The 14,423-nt window shown below is 43.1% G+C and overlaps 1 long non-coding RNA gene across 1 annotated transcript; it reads left to right on the top strand.

Annotated features, from left to right (window-relative positions):
- The first annotated feature begins 569 nt into the window (after positions 1 to 569).
- LOC135982004 (uncharacterized) lies at positions 570 to 6,819 on the top strand. The gene is made up of 3 exons (XR_010599203.1): positions 570 to 689; positions 2,775 to 2,902; positions 6,609 to 6,819. It is a non-coding gene; the product is annotated as an uncharacterized LOC135982004 (long non-coding RNA).
- Positions 6,820 to 14,423: the final 7,604 nt, after the last annotated feature.

The raw sequence follows: 14,423 nt of genomic DNA, 5'->3' as shown, positions 1-14,423 counted from the left end.
GATCACTAAATGTTAAATTCCTCATTTAGATACACAGCAAAAAATCCATGGATTCCTGGCATACAGTATTTATAATGTTATTCACTTTATTTCTCATAAATCTCTCTTAAAAAGGATTTTTAACCTCTTTGGAATGCGTTTTAATGCATGAAATTAGTAAATTTCCTTAAATACAAGTAAAATATTGATTAAATATTGTACAAAACAATATGCACATGCCCTACTATAAATGCTTCCAAGGTATAGTTGTGTTCTGAAATTCTTCTCTGCGAAAGGACCCTCATTTCAATTTAATAGGAGGCTTTCCATTTTTTCAGAGAGCTTTCGATCAGGCAGTTGATATTTGCTAGTTGTAAATACTCATATTGTAACTTCCACAAATCAGGAACTTGACTACTGTGTTTCCCTGAAATTCTCCAGGAATGTTTATGATGCTGTATAAATTATAATTATGATAATAATTATAAATAGATTGCAGCACAAATTTAGTAAATGTGACATGCTTCAAAAAAGATTTCAACAGATCAGTATTTCACAATCCCCGGCGCCCATAAATAGAGACTCTCCATCTCCTTTCTATCTTGCAGTGTCTTCTCTCCAGCAACACTGAGCTCCCAGGCAAACTTCAGCCATGAAGATTCTGTACCTGTTCTTTGCTGTCTTTTTCCTGGTGCTGCAAAGCTCTCTAGGTAAGATCTTAATGAAATGAAGCGAGAATATAGAAGGACAATCGTGAGTCTGTATTAAGATTTCTAAAAATAGTGTATCATAATTTTTTCAGCTTTTTTTTCAAAAGAATTGCATGGTTTTCAGCAGATACTTCACATTTCACTGGAGAATAGTCCTGGGGTGAGAAAGGTGTCTTTAACGTTCCAGTCAGATTGGCTGAACTATGACCTATAATACTATCACCAACGTTCTACCTTGTGGAGTCCTACAGGGATTGGTTCTTGCCACGACACTAGTTAAACATTTTATAAAGGACCTGAAAAAAAACCATACAATCATCACCTATAAAGTTAGCAAGTGACAAAAATTAAGGGACAGGGCACTCATAGAAAGGGATATGGATCACTTGGTAAACTGGGAACAAGTTAACAATCATACAGCTAAATCTAAATCTAAGGGTAAACAGTAGATGATACAAAATTACTCAAAGATAGTGAAGTCCAAAGCACAATGCTAAGAGTTACAATGGAATCTCATAAATCTGGGTGACTGGGTAACAAAATGTCAGACGAAACTCAATGTTGATAAATGCAAAGTAATGCACTTTGGAAAACATAATCCCAACTATACGTCTAAAAAGATTGGGTCTAAATTAGCTGTTACCACTCAGAAAAGAGATCTTGGAATCATTGTGGAGAGTTCCCTGAAAACATCTGTTCAACGCACAGCGGCACTAAAAGAAAATACTAAAAGAATGTTACGGACCATTAGGAAAGGGATAGATAATAAGACCGAAAATATCATGAGGCCTCTTTATAAATCCATGGTAATTAAATGTTGTGTGCAGATGTGGTTACCCCAACTCAAAAAAGATATATTAGTATTGGAAAAGTTACAGAGAATGGCAACTAAAATGTTTAGGGGTATGGAACAGCTTCCGTATGAGGAGAGATTAAAAAGACTGGACATTTTCAGCTTGTGTCCTCTTCCTCTGGCCTAACCCAATGAAAATACCCTTTGTTCTAGGGGATTCAAGGGTTTGGATTGAAGAGTTTGGGAACCTTCACTTGAGATAACAGGCTCGGTGCATATCCTTTTCCTCAGATGAAATGACAGACTTTTTATGAACTTGTATTGCACAGGAGGATACTGATCAGTACAAGATGCACATTTCTGGGGGACGAGGCTGGCACTGGGAATTGGCTGGTGTCGCTCTGCAGGATAATTCAGGAGTGTCTTGCTGGAAGTTTTCCTCTAATTCAGCTGGGAGTGACTTTAAATGCTAGGGGCTGTGCATGAGCAGGGCCAGAAGTGGTTGCTTTCACAGCGGAGCAGTGTAGGAGGCACTGCAGGTTGGAGACCTGAGGGAATACGGCTGTTCAGTGGTCCAGATTGTACCCTGGGAATGTCACAGTGGATACTTTAAGGAAAGCAGAGCTGAAATCTAGTTTAAAATAGTCTAATATTAATATCCTAAAGGACATTTGGGCCACATGATCATAAGGACCAGCCTGTCTGGAATGTTTAAGACTGGCAATTGGTCATTGAGTCAGTATTGCCAAGTGCTGAGTCTTCACAAGATTGTCTGTGCCGAGTCTCAGTGACAATCATGCGTTCTGACTGCAGGGACTTGTTTAAACCCTTCTCTTTCCAAAAGTACCAGCCACCCAACCCAGTGCTGAGCTGGTTTAACCCTGCTCAGCCAATCAGCATTTAGATACTGCCTAGTACATCAGTGTTTGGAATCAGAAAGAGTCAAAACCACGGCAGCAAAACCACTGCCCCACTCTTAGAAGTTGGTGATGCAGACAGCTGCTGCTTTCCATCCTGTACAGGGGTGGGGCTGGGAAGGACTCCCATGCTCAGTGCTACAGTTCAGAAGCCTGCAGCCAGGAAGCCAGCAGATCTCCTGAATTAACTCACTCTGCTCATTTCTTAGGAGCAGCCTTTGACTGGGCACGGGCACAGGAAGATAATTGGGTTGACTTGGCCTTGTCTCAGTGAATTGGAAATTCAGCTAATGGGAAATGCCCGTCATGCTGCAATCACAGCCCTTGTTTACACTTATATGTGAATGAAAATGAAGACACTTTTTCTTTGTGCAGGATACACCCGCTTCAACAAATATTCCATTGGTTGTGTTTATGCTCGGGGCTTCTGCCAGCATACATGTCCCCCCAATTTCAGACGAATAAGAAGTTGCGGTTTTGGGCTGAGTTGCTGTAGGAAATGGGTAAGTTCAGAATGCCACAAGGGAGACATTACTGTGTAAACAGAATATTTGTGTCCCTAATTTCTATAGCTGCTGTTTAATGACCTTGGAGGCTCAGAGCACATGGCCCAACCCTGACATGGGACAAAGGAAAATTCTGTGCTGCCCTGATTCTGGACTATCTGGAGTTTCCATGTTAGAGTGAGAGTAATTGTATAGCTGCTTTACTCAGGCTGCCTATGGTCTGTCCACAACCCAGAGCAGCCCAGAGTCTCCCCAGTGCTCAGTGCTACATGTAAGCCATGTATTGCTCATGTATTGCAGTTACTCTCCACCACCCATTTTGAAGCCCCTCTGGCTTGCCAACATGGCATCATACAGACAATGTCTCTGGCCAGTCTGGCATCCATTTACATCATTGTTTCATTTAGGAATATGGAAAACAACGGGGAAGGACTAAAATATATTTCCCAAGAGAGAGTATGGGGGATGCGTCTCCTTTGTATCATTGTGCAGCACTTGTGAGATCAAAATGGCTGCTCTTTACAACAGTAATGCTTAATTTACCTAAAAGAAACATGTACAAGTATTGAGCTATGTTGAAGGGTGTGTGTGTCGTATCACAGTATAAAATGATCAAATCTGTCACAGAAAAATTAGAATAATCAGCAACACGGCTTCTGATTGACACTTATACTTTTAAGCCTTTCAAAAATGTTATGTCACTCTTTCAGTCATTGACAGAAGGATCCTAATTTCAATAACTACCCGAGGACACATTGAAGCATAGAATTTTCTTGGTAGCATTCAGCATAATGAAAGCTGCCAGTCTCATTCCATTATAATTCCTTCTTCTTACATACTTGTCCTTTTCTGGAAAGGTCTCCTTTGTGGATATCATTTCTCAATTTGAAAGGCCTCCTGTCCTCAGACTGAGACGAGTTGGTAGGACCTATTGTGAGTCTATCTGGCAAGAAAGAGAGCAGGGAGGCTGAGTTGACAAAAAGAAATGGCTTAAAAATGAAGCCTGTAAAAGCAAACTGAGATAAGCTTAGAGACGAGATGAGCAGAGGAGAATTTGGGAGCCCTACATGGAAGCAGCCGAGGGGAAGAAATGGTCACTCAGCCCCCGAGGAAGCATCTCTAGCCCAGAGGGTTTAGTGTTTTTATTTTTATTGTTATTTTGCCCCAGGTGGTGAAGAGTTATTTTGCCCCAGGTCGGGGAGATTTTGGTTCAGTGTGGGCGGTGGGGGAGGGGAGGGAGGGGCGCTAAACCACCAACCCAACAGGAGAAACGGAGACACTGGCCAAGTCTGATGATGAGAAGGTAAGCTGCACCCACACAGTATGGATATAATCATGATTTTCCCATAGAAAAAAAAGTTATTTTTAAATCATTCCACTCAAAAATGGAAGAACAATTAAACTCAAGTTGTGACCTGGACCTCACTGCACAGTCCATCCAGAATGACACAGTGTGAAAAAGTGGAAATGAACACAGTGATGAACATTTGAGGATTTCAGACAACCAGGTGCTTTGCAGCATTCTTGGACCTGTGTTAAAGAACATCTGGGTCCAGATGCTGCAAACATGAGGAGCCATGTTGAAGATAAAATTGCTCCTGTGGGTTTTTGTGGGAAAGAGGCACTTTTGAGCACACGTGTGAAGGCTGTCATGCCTTCTGGGACCAGTACTCTGTGATTTGAACCAGAACCCTCCAGATCTAAATGCTCAATTGCCTTCAGGTTGAACAAAAGCTCCAGGCTCTAGATGGAGCCTGTAACCGACACATAGCCTCCACCGAGGGTAATTCATAACACACACTGACCAGTGGGTCACGCATGTATATTATCAGATATGCTCACTCTGCAATACAATTCAATAAGCACTAGTGCCTTTAAGGATTGATGCTACTTTCAGTCTTTATGGTAGCTCAGTACATACTCGATGCCTTTGCATTTCTCCTTTTAGAGCAATTACAAACCTTTGTGACTTCAGTGCTAGCATTGCTCAGAATTTCTTTTTACTGGTTTAAACATGTTTCCTACAGTTACGTTAACTTGGTCTCATTGCTTGTCTGTAGCCAATTCTATGTGTTTTCTTATTGTTAGCTGCTGGATCTCCCCTTAGTCTTGTACAAGGTGCCCAGCATGCTCAAATTAATATCGCAGCAGGGACGGGACTGAGAGAGGAAGTTGGGAGGGGTGAGAGGTTTTCCCACCTTTAGGTTTCTACACCAAAACTGCTACAGTGGCACAGTAACACCGCTGCAGCTGAGCCAAAGCGCTTCAGTGAAGACGTTACCTGCACTGATGGGAGGGGTTCTCCCATCTGTGTAGGCGCTGCAGCTCCCCGAGAGGTGGTAGGTGCATCAATGGGAGAATGCACCCATCAACCTAGCGCTGTCTTCACCAGCGGTTAGGTCGGTTTCATTGTGTCACTCAGGGGTGTGTATTTTCCATACTCCTGAGCTATATAGTTACACCAACCAAATTTCCTAGTGTAGACCAAGCCTAAATTACCATAGAGGCAGTTTTGAGGCAGGAGAAATGAAGATAGGAGCTCTGTGAAAAGGTGGAAGTACCCATACCAACTGTAAGAGGCCAATCAGTTAAGATGAGCTATCAGTAGTAGGGAGAAAAAAACCCTTTGAAGTGATAATCGAATCCACCTTTTCATGTTCTCTTTATGTATAAATATCTTCTGTCTGTGTGTTCCATTCTATGCATCCGAAGAAGTGAGCTGTAGCCCACGAAAGCTTATGCTGAAATAAATGTGTTAGTCTCTAAGGTGTCACAAGTACTCTTGTTCTTTTTGCGGATACAGACTAACACGGCTGCTACTTTGAAACCTGAATATGTACAGAAATTATCATCAGATAGGGAAGTACCATCTGAATAGGGTCAAGCTATTAGGCTTACGTGAGCTGGAAGACAGAATAGTCCAGGCATTCTTTAAGAATAACTTATTTATCCTCTAATTAAATATTTATTGTTTTAGTTTTAGCTATGAACAAAAGTGTGTTTGAAAGGAAAACTAAACATGGACGTGAGTCACATTGTTCTACATCTTACATATTTTTGGTTTTATCTTTCTATATATCATAGAGATTGTCAATATTTTTAAAATTCACAATTTTGATTAATTCCCTCAATGGAATTTCTAATTTCAACTTTTTTTAAAAGTTTGATGAACATTTCTATGATATTGTACATCATATTTCTAGCTATTTTTATACTTACCGGTAATTTGCCGATGTTCTTTTTTTAATCACCCAGCGACTTTATTCATTTATTTTTTTTTGGTTGTCACTTAAACTGTGTAGAATGTTAATAGGAAGGAGTTTTGTAAGGAAATCAGAATGTGACTCCTTTACTGGAGAGTTGGGGCAGAGGGAGGGGAGAGCCATCTTCAGAAGTCCAGCATATTTACTTCAGAAGTCACCCAGTACACATGTTTAAATATAATAGATAGAATCTGTTCTACAACCTTAAATAAGAGGAAGTTGGCATTTGGCTCATACTGTAGTAGCTCATGTATTAAACTCCGGAGGCTGAAGGTTCAATCCCAACCGATGTCAAGCAAAGTCTGTTGGAGTTACATCTGCTCACACTATTAAATGATGGGGAAATTCCTGCTCTACCTTGAATTTGAAATGTAACGTTACATTGTCCTTGTTTTAATGGCTATAAACATAGAATGTGAGATTTCTTCCCCTTTTTGCAGTAAAGGGAGTGAATGATGGCAGCAGAGATTGTCAATGCAGGATCTCTCGGAATCTGGCAGACGACGTCTTGCTTCTAAAATCCTTGGATGCTTTTCATCTGGGCTGGAAAGAAACTCGCAAGCCGGAAAAAATCCACAAGGGAGCCCTTGTGTGTCCCCCCCCCCCGGCAATAGCTTGTTCTTCTCCTTTTAATAAAAGTAGCTGCTGGTTGTGGTGTATTGCAAACAAGCCTGTGAGTATTTTGATTCCACACAGGGGCTGTTTTGCTATTTCTTTTCCATAAAAATCCCTTCCTTCTGTTATCTTAACTACATATAAATAAAAGAAATGTTCACTGCCATATGTAAAATCCACCCAGGGGTGTTCCTAGACCAGCGGACATACATATTTATACGTTTCAGTGAGCTCACATGGATAAGTCATGACCTTTTCCTTGGTCCTTTGACAAAGCCGTTTGGTTTGTGTTGTTGTCAGAGGAGTGGGGTTCAGTCCCAGTTTGGTTGCACGGTGTGTAACGCCCACATCAATGCTCCACGGCCTGTCGACCCTCTCTCTGCTCCCCTCGCCTCCCAAACTTCCCCATCATGAGGTCCCTTTTCTTGTGCCTGAGTGTCCAGACCTTGCCCTGTGCAGCAGGCTCCCATGCAAGAGCCCGAAGGGCATTGCAAATCCCAAAGACCCAGGCTTATAGAAACCTGAGCAAATTTGCAAGTGAGGGTGTAACCGAGGCAGCCACATGGGGTCCTCCCATGGAGAGGGAGAAACAATGGAGCTCACAGCTGCTTTGCATATCTTTGCAGTAGCAAAATATTGTTACCCCGGGGACACCATTTAGGAAAGGCCTTCCCCCAACCCCGGCTAGTTTTGTACCAGATTTGTGTGAAGTGTGCAGCAGAAGGGAAGATGCTGCCCTTCCTCTCCCCACCCTCTCTGCCCTTCTCCGCTGTTGTTTGCAGCCATGCTGCCCTGCCCCCCACTATGGGGCCACCGCTGGCGTCGCTCCTCACCTGCTGATATGCTGCATAGAATGGGGTGGGGGCTGGTATCGGGATGTTCCCTTCCGCCTGCCCATTGCGGAAGTGGGTGGGCAGCGCACGCACCTCACCCCGGCCACTGATCCGCAGAGCTGCACCCACTGTGCCAACTAGGGACTGAGGGTATGGCTGAACCCTCAGTAGCAGCACCTCCTTGGACACAGCCCCTCCCTGCATCCTGAGTTACACCCTTCGACCCCTATATACCTTCTGCCTCCTCCTTGAGCAACACCCCTCCAGGAACAAAGCCCCTAGCAACCTCCTGCCTGGCCCCTGAAGTACACCCCCACCTGGAACCTGAGCTACCTCCATGTCTGCACACAGCCTCTAGTTACACCCTGCCTGCATCCTCAGCACTTTTCAAACTTTTTGAGCTGACCTCCCCCCCGCTATATTTTTTGGTTGTGGGCCCACCACCTTATATACAAAATCTAGAGTTTTCAGGTGCCTAAGTAGCCCCAGGAATCAAGATTAATATTCCGCACACCACAGTTTGTAATGGTGCCCCTGAAGTTACTTCAATCTTTTCTCCACAAACCAGCTCCTTCTCTCAGTGCCCTTTCCTCCTGCCCTGAGCCCACGTCTTCCTCACAGCCCTTATGGTGAATGTATCAGGGACCAGACCTAGAGGGACTTGTCTTTATTGGGAAAGGGCATTGTGTGAGAAAAGGGGTTAATGTATGACCAGGGAAGAGCACAGGACTAGGACATAGGAAACCTGGATTCTGTGCCTATCTCTAGCCTGTTGGATGACCCATAGGCCTGCCCCAAGAGTAGTTTGACCAATTAGGGCAAGTCCTGGGGCAGAGATTGACATGTAACCTGGAGCAAGAGGTGGCATGTGACCCCCTCTAAAAGCTCCTCCCACTCATTTCTAAAGAAATATTATTTCTGTTTTTGAAGCATTACTGCTTGTGGGCCTATTATTGATCAGAGGCCTGTACCATGTCCTTTCAAGGAACAGCAAGGCTAACTCTGTATATTAGAGACAAGCACCATGATAATATCTTGGAAATTCCTAGAGGAATACGTTCCTCGGCCCGTGCCGCTTCCAGCAGCTCCCATTGGCCTGGAGCAGCGAACCGCAGCCACTGGGAACCGTGATTAGCTGAACCTGTGGATGTGGCAGGTAAACAAACCGGCCTGGCCCACCTGGGGCTTTCCCTACACAAGCCGCATCCCAAGTTTAAAAACAAAAAAGGAAGAAAATACATTTGGAATTTAGGCTTTTGCAAGATTTTAAAAGAGCAATTCCAAAAATTAAGCACCCAAAATAACTTTCTTGGGGGTTCATCTTAAAGATTACAAGCAAACAAAAGCGTCTGAGGTTAGCACAGAGGAGTCCACAAGCCTTAAAAAATAAAGAGAAATAAACCTAATCGCGTCTTTCTAAACATTTCTAAATTACTTACATATTTGCGGAGTTTCAATTCAGTAATTCTAGGTACAATCTGATGATATCTCAGACCTGGCTTAAAGCGTAGTCATAGCCCTGACTTTGCTCTGCATCACCCCCCGCTCCGGAGGACAACCACAGACACCAAGGGAAAGCTTCCTTCCCAATTGTAAACAGTTCTAGTCTTCCCATTGTCTCTTTTGGTCAGGTGCCCTTTTCTTTACCTGGGGGACTTTTTTAACCTTTTAAGGTAAAGCAAGGAGAGAACAGCTACCAAGAGGGATTTTACAGCTAACTGGATGGCTGGATGTCCATAAATGGGAGCTACCCCCACCCCTTCATTTTCACAATACTGTTCAACAGAAGTTTTTCTTGAAAAATAGGTTGCTATGTAGATGACCCAGCAGCTGTGTCTTCCTGTTCTGGGTCATCAGGTTTGCCTGTCTTGCAAACACTTAATTCTCACCGTCCAGCTCGATTGCTTCATCTTGTCCAGGAATGTCTTTGTATCACAGGCCTGCAGAAAACAATGTAGTAAGTGTGTTGACTCTGTAATTTAGCACTGATTCGATAAAGACCCTGTAAGGGTAACAGTCATTGCTCTGGATTACATGGTGGTCTCCCAACGTAACATTCTACTGACTGCAGACAGAGGCCACAGAAAAATTCACCAGGAGGCCCTCAGCCCCCCTGCTGAGATTTTTAAAAGAAGATGGACCCATGTCGCAACAAAGGTACAGTAGCATGTTGTTTAAATACATATCATCTACGCCACATGTGTCAAACTCAAGGCCCGCGGGCCACATCCGGCCCGCCATACAATTATATCCGGCCCGCGAAATCGTTTTATATATCTGTTTTTAATGGCCCTGTGATATGATGCCCCAATAACACACACTACAAATCCCATGATGCAGTGCAATTGCCGCCAACGGCAAGCCGCGGTTCAAGTTCGCGGTCTGTTGATGTATACAACGCTAATATCAAATCAAAGCTAGACCCCAACAATGGCCAAGAGAAAAATTGATTCTGAAAACCGAGGCTTTCAAAGCCGGTGGGAGAATGAGTATATGTTTACTGAAATTGCAGGTAAACCAGTGTGTCTCCTTTGCGGGAGTAATATCGCTGTAATGAAGGAGTATAACCTAAGACGGCACTACGAGACGAAACATGAGAACAAATTCAAAAACCTGAGCGCAGGACAGAAGCTACAAAAGGTAGAGGAGTTGAAGAAGAATTTGACATCCCAGCAGACGTTTTTCACCAAAGCAAAATCACAAAGTGAAGCTGCTGTGAAAGCAAGTTTCATTGTGGCCGAAGAGATCGCCAAATCAGGACGGCCGTTTACCGAGGGGGAATTCGTAAAGAATTGTATGATGAAAGTGTGCGACGTCCTTTGTCCAGATAAAACGCGAGCGTTTGCAAATGTAAGCCTCAGCAGAAACACTGTTGCTAATCGGGTTTGTGAGATGGCGACTGATTTGAAAACACAGTTGATTGAAAGAGCAAAAGATTTTGTTGCATACTCCCTTGCCGTGGATGAAACTACTGACGCGACTGACACTGCACAGCTGGCGATATTTATCCGTGGTGTGGATTCCAATTTGTGCGTAACAGAGGAAATACTGGACATTAAATCGATGCACGGGACAACGAAAGGAGAAGACATCTTTGGAAATGTATTTCAAAGTGTAACCGACATGAAACTGCCGTGGGAAAAACTCGTTGGACTTACAACAGATGGCGCACCTGCTATGTGTGGTGAAAAAAATGGACTGGTGGGAAGGATGCGCTCAAAGATGCGGGAGGAGAACTGTGCCGGTGAGTTGACAGTGTATCACTGCATCATACACCAGGAATCGCTGAGTGCTAAAGTCCTAAAAATGGATCATGTGATGAACACTGTAACACAAACCGTCAACTTTATCAGAGCCCACGGTTTAAATCACCGCCAATTCCAGTCTTTTCTGCGGGAAATAGATAGCGAGTTTGGCGATATGCCATATCATACGGAGGTCCGGTGGCTAAGTCGGGGAAAAGTTCTCAAAAGACACTTTGAGCTGCGAGAGGAAATCTGCCAGTTCATGGACAGTAAGGGGAAAGACTGCACAGTTCTGCGGGATGAAAAGTGGAAATGTGAGTTGGCGTTCCTGGCTGACATAACGTCGCATCTTAGCGCTTTAAACCTTCAACTCCAGGGACGGGAGCACATAATAACCGATATGCATGATGCAGTGAAGGCATTTCAAGTGAAGCTGCGCTTATGGGAGACACAAATGCACCAATGCAACTTGTCTCACTTTCCCTGTTGCCAAGTAATACGGAACCAAGAAAGTGCCACAGTTTTCCCAAATGCCACCTTTGCTGAAAAACTCAGCGCGCTGCGCACTGAGTTCGCACGGCGCTTCAGTGACTTTGAGGCACAGAAAAGTAACTTCGAGCTGCTTCGCAACCCATTTGCAGTCGATGTGGAAACCGCACCTGTAGAAATGCAGATGGAGCTGATAGAACTGCAATGTAACGGGACACTGAAGGCAAAGTACGACACTGCGGGGCCAGCACAGTTCACTCGCTTCATTCCTGAAGCGATGCCGCAGCTCCGCCAACATGCGGCTCGAATCCTGTCCATGTTTGGCAGCACATATCTGTGCGAGCAGCTGTTCTCTGTGATGAAAATTAACAAAACGTCACACAGGAGTCGCCTCACTGATGAACACCTGCAATCGATCCTGAGAATCTTCACAACACAGAACCTAACCTCAAACATAAACGAACTTGTTGCAAAGAAAAGACTCCAAGTATCAGGCTCTGACTAAATAGGACAAGAAAATGGAATGTTATGATTTGTTATGATTATACTTTTGCTTTAAATTCAATTTTTTATTTATATTTTCAGATTTTTTAATATTCCAGCATGTACAGATTTTGAATGTATTGTATTGACAGGATATTTTTTTATGAAGAGCAAAATATTTTAAGTTGAAATGTATTTATTTTGGAATGATATCCTGTATTTTGGTTCATATTAATGGTTAAAAAACATAAATATTTAGTCTGTTAAATAAATGGTTATACTGTTCGGCCCGCGAGTTTTGAGTTTTGGCCCCCTGTGCAATTGAGTTTGACACCCCTGATCTACGCCATTCCCTGCTATAAGAAAATCAAGGGGAGCAGCATTCATAATGGCTGTAGATGCTTTTCTTGATGCTGGTCTCTGTAGGAGCTATCTGAAACATGTGTAGTTGGTTTTACTGCACTTTTGAGCCCACAGTGAACTAAAGCCATGGTGATTAAAATCTCTCTCTTTTAGCATGTGGAAAGTACATCACAGGGGCTCTGTGATATCCAGGAAGGGCACATCCAACCTCACATTGTAATAGTTTCTGTAGCTGGGGGTGGGGGTCATCTCCTTAATAGTTTAGGGTCACCATAGTATTTTGCTTTTTAAAATCCCTGATGTCTCCGGGAGCGCAAGTGCAGCTTGATGGCCACCTTCTCAAAGCAAAGTGAGACGTGTCTGTGCTGGTCTGTCTGTAGTTCAGTGGTGAGGGTGTCAATATGATGTTTACTGACAGGGACATAACGTTCTTTATCATATGTGATGGTGAGAAACCTGTTGTTACTTCCTCATATGGGGATGCAGATAAACAGGGTATGGAAAAGTCCCTCACAAACAGTTGTTCTACAATGTCTGTGTATAGACACAAGAATTTGAATTCCCCCACACACCGGTTATGTTTGCTGACAAGGTCACTTTTTGACACCACAATTGGGGACCAAACCCAAAATATTAGCTAGCTCCTTTCATGAGCAACATTAGAGGATGTAATTCTATATATTCTTCATTTGTAATTTGATCTAGTTTGGTGTGAGTCTTTTTTGGAGATTTCGTGGTTAAGCCAGGTGGTCTCTGACCACACTTCTGTCTTTCCTGTACATTGCAATATTTGCTCTTGCATCCTTAATAATGTCAGGCCAATGGTGGTCAGAAATTAACTTCTTCCACTCGGTCACACAACAAAATTCAGAAATGGGGGCTGTAAACAGAATGTCTAATCATAGATTTAACTAAGTAGAGGCTACCTCGTTCCATGATTGTGCTGGTTCCCACTCCCAGGCTGACATTCCATATGGAGAAACAGCTCTTCCGCCACCCTAGTCTAATGGTTAGCACACAGCACTCACAGTCAGAAGATAACTAAAAGGCACATTAGAAATGTAGATAGATTCCGCCTCCCCCACCCTTCCCTTAATGAGGAGACGGTAATCTCTCCCTCCCCCAGATGTACAGAGCTTCTCAACCCCCACACTGAACAGAGCAAATTGGCATTAGGAGGAAATGGAGGTTGGGGGTAGGTCAGGTTGGACAGTGGGAAGTGCTCGACTCCTGTCTGATGAGGCAGGGAGGGCTTGATAGTTGGGGCAATGGGAGTCAGGGGCTTGTCTCATCCATGTGGGGAGGGAGGAGTCAGGTGAGTTTTGAGGCTGTAGGTGTGTCAGCTGGAAATCAGGTAACTGATGTCTTGTCTTCACTGCTTAACAGGGTGACCAGATAACAAGTGTGAAAAATTGGGATGGTGTGGGGTGCCTATATAAGTAAAAGCATCGAATATCAGGACTGCCTGCATAAAATAGGTGCATCTATGCATTTACAGTCTTCTCCTGAGATCTTTTCCCCGAGTTCATCACTACATGCCAGGGGAGAGTTCATTCCCACCCACCTTACAGTAGGTTCACGTCATAAATTAAGCTATTTCTCTTGAATTGTCAACAAGCAGCTGATCAGGCCTTTTGGTTGTCTAGACTTTATCACATTTCATTTGGATTCATTTTTAGAGATTTTCATTTCTCAACATATCAGCTGAATATATCACCTTCTACAATATAAAACAAAGGCCTTTTCCCCTTTATGGATTATCAGTTGGACATAACTATATATTACATTATCACAATTGTATTTAAAATAGATAACATTGTTGGACGTATTTGCAATCCTCTTTGAGGTCAGATCTCCTTGGTAATAAAACTTCCTCAAACTGCACACCCTGGTTACAGATTCCTCATTAGAGCTTTCAAATATCTGTATAGTTTCTTACATATTTTATTGACAGCCTTTATATCTCTCTTTTCCCATTAAAACATTTGTACCTGATATTGCCATATCAAGTAAGACCTGGATCTATTGTATCTCTATTATGGATTTCTTGGCATAAAGTATATAATCTGGAAGGAAAAAAGATAAAGGAGGAAGCCATTTCCCATTTTAACAAGAGTGTGTGGTCAGCTTAGCAGGCAATTATCCCTGCTTCTTAGTTTAACTCTTCCATGAAAATCAGAAACAGCCTCTCTAATTTGACGTGTTTTAACGGTTTAGGTCTAAATTA

The sequence above is a fragment of the Chrysemys picta genome, chromosome 3 (assembly GCF_011386835.1).
Source record: "Chrysemys picta bellii isolate R12L10 chromosome 3, ASM1138683v2, whole genome shotgun sequence".
In the NCBI taxonomy this organism is placed as follows: Eukaryota; Metazoa; Chordata; order Testudines; family Emydidae; genus Chrysemys; species Chrysemys picta.
This window is presented reverse-complemented; position numbering and strand designations above follow the sequence as displayed.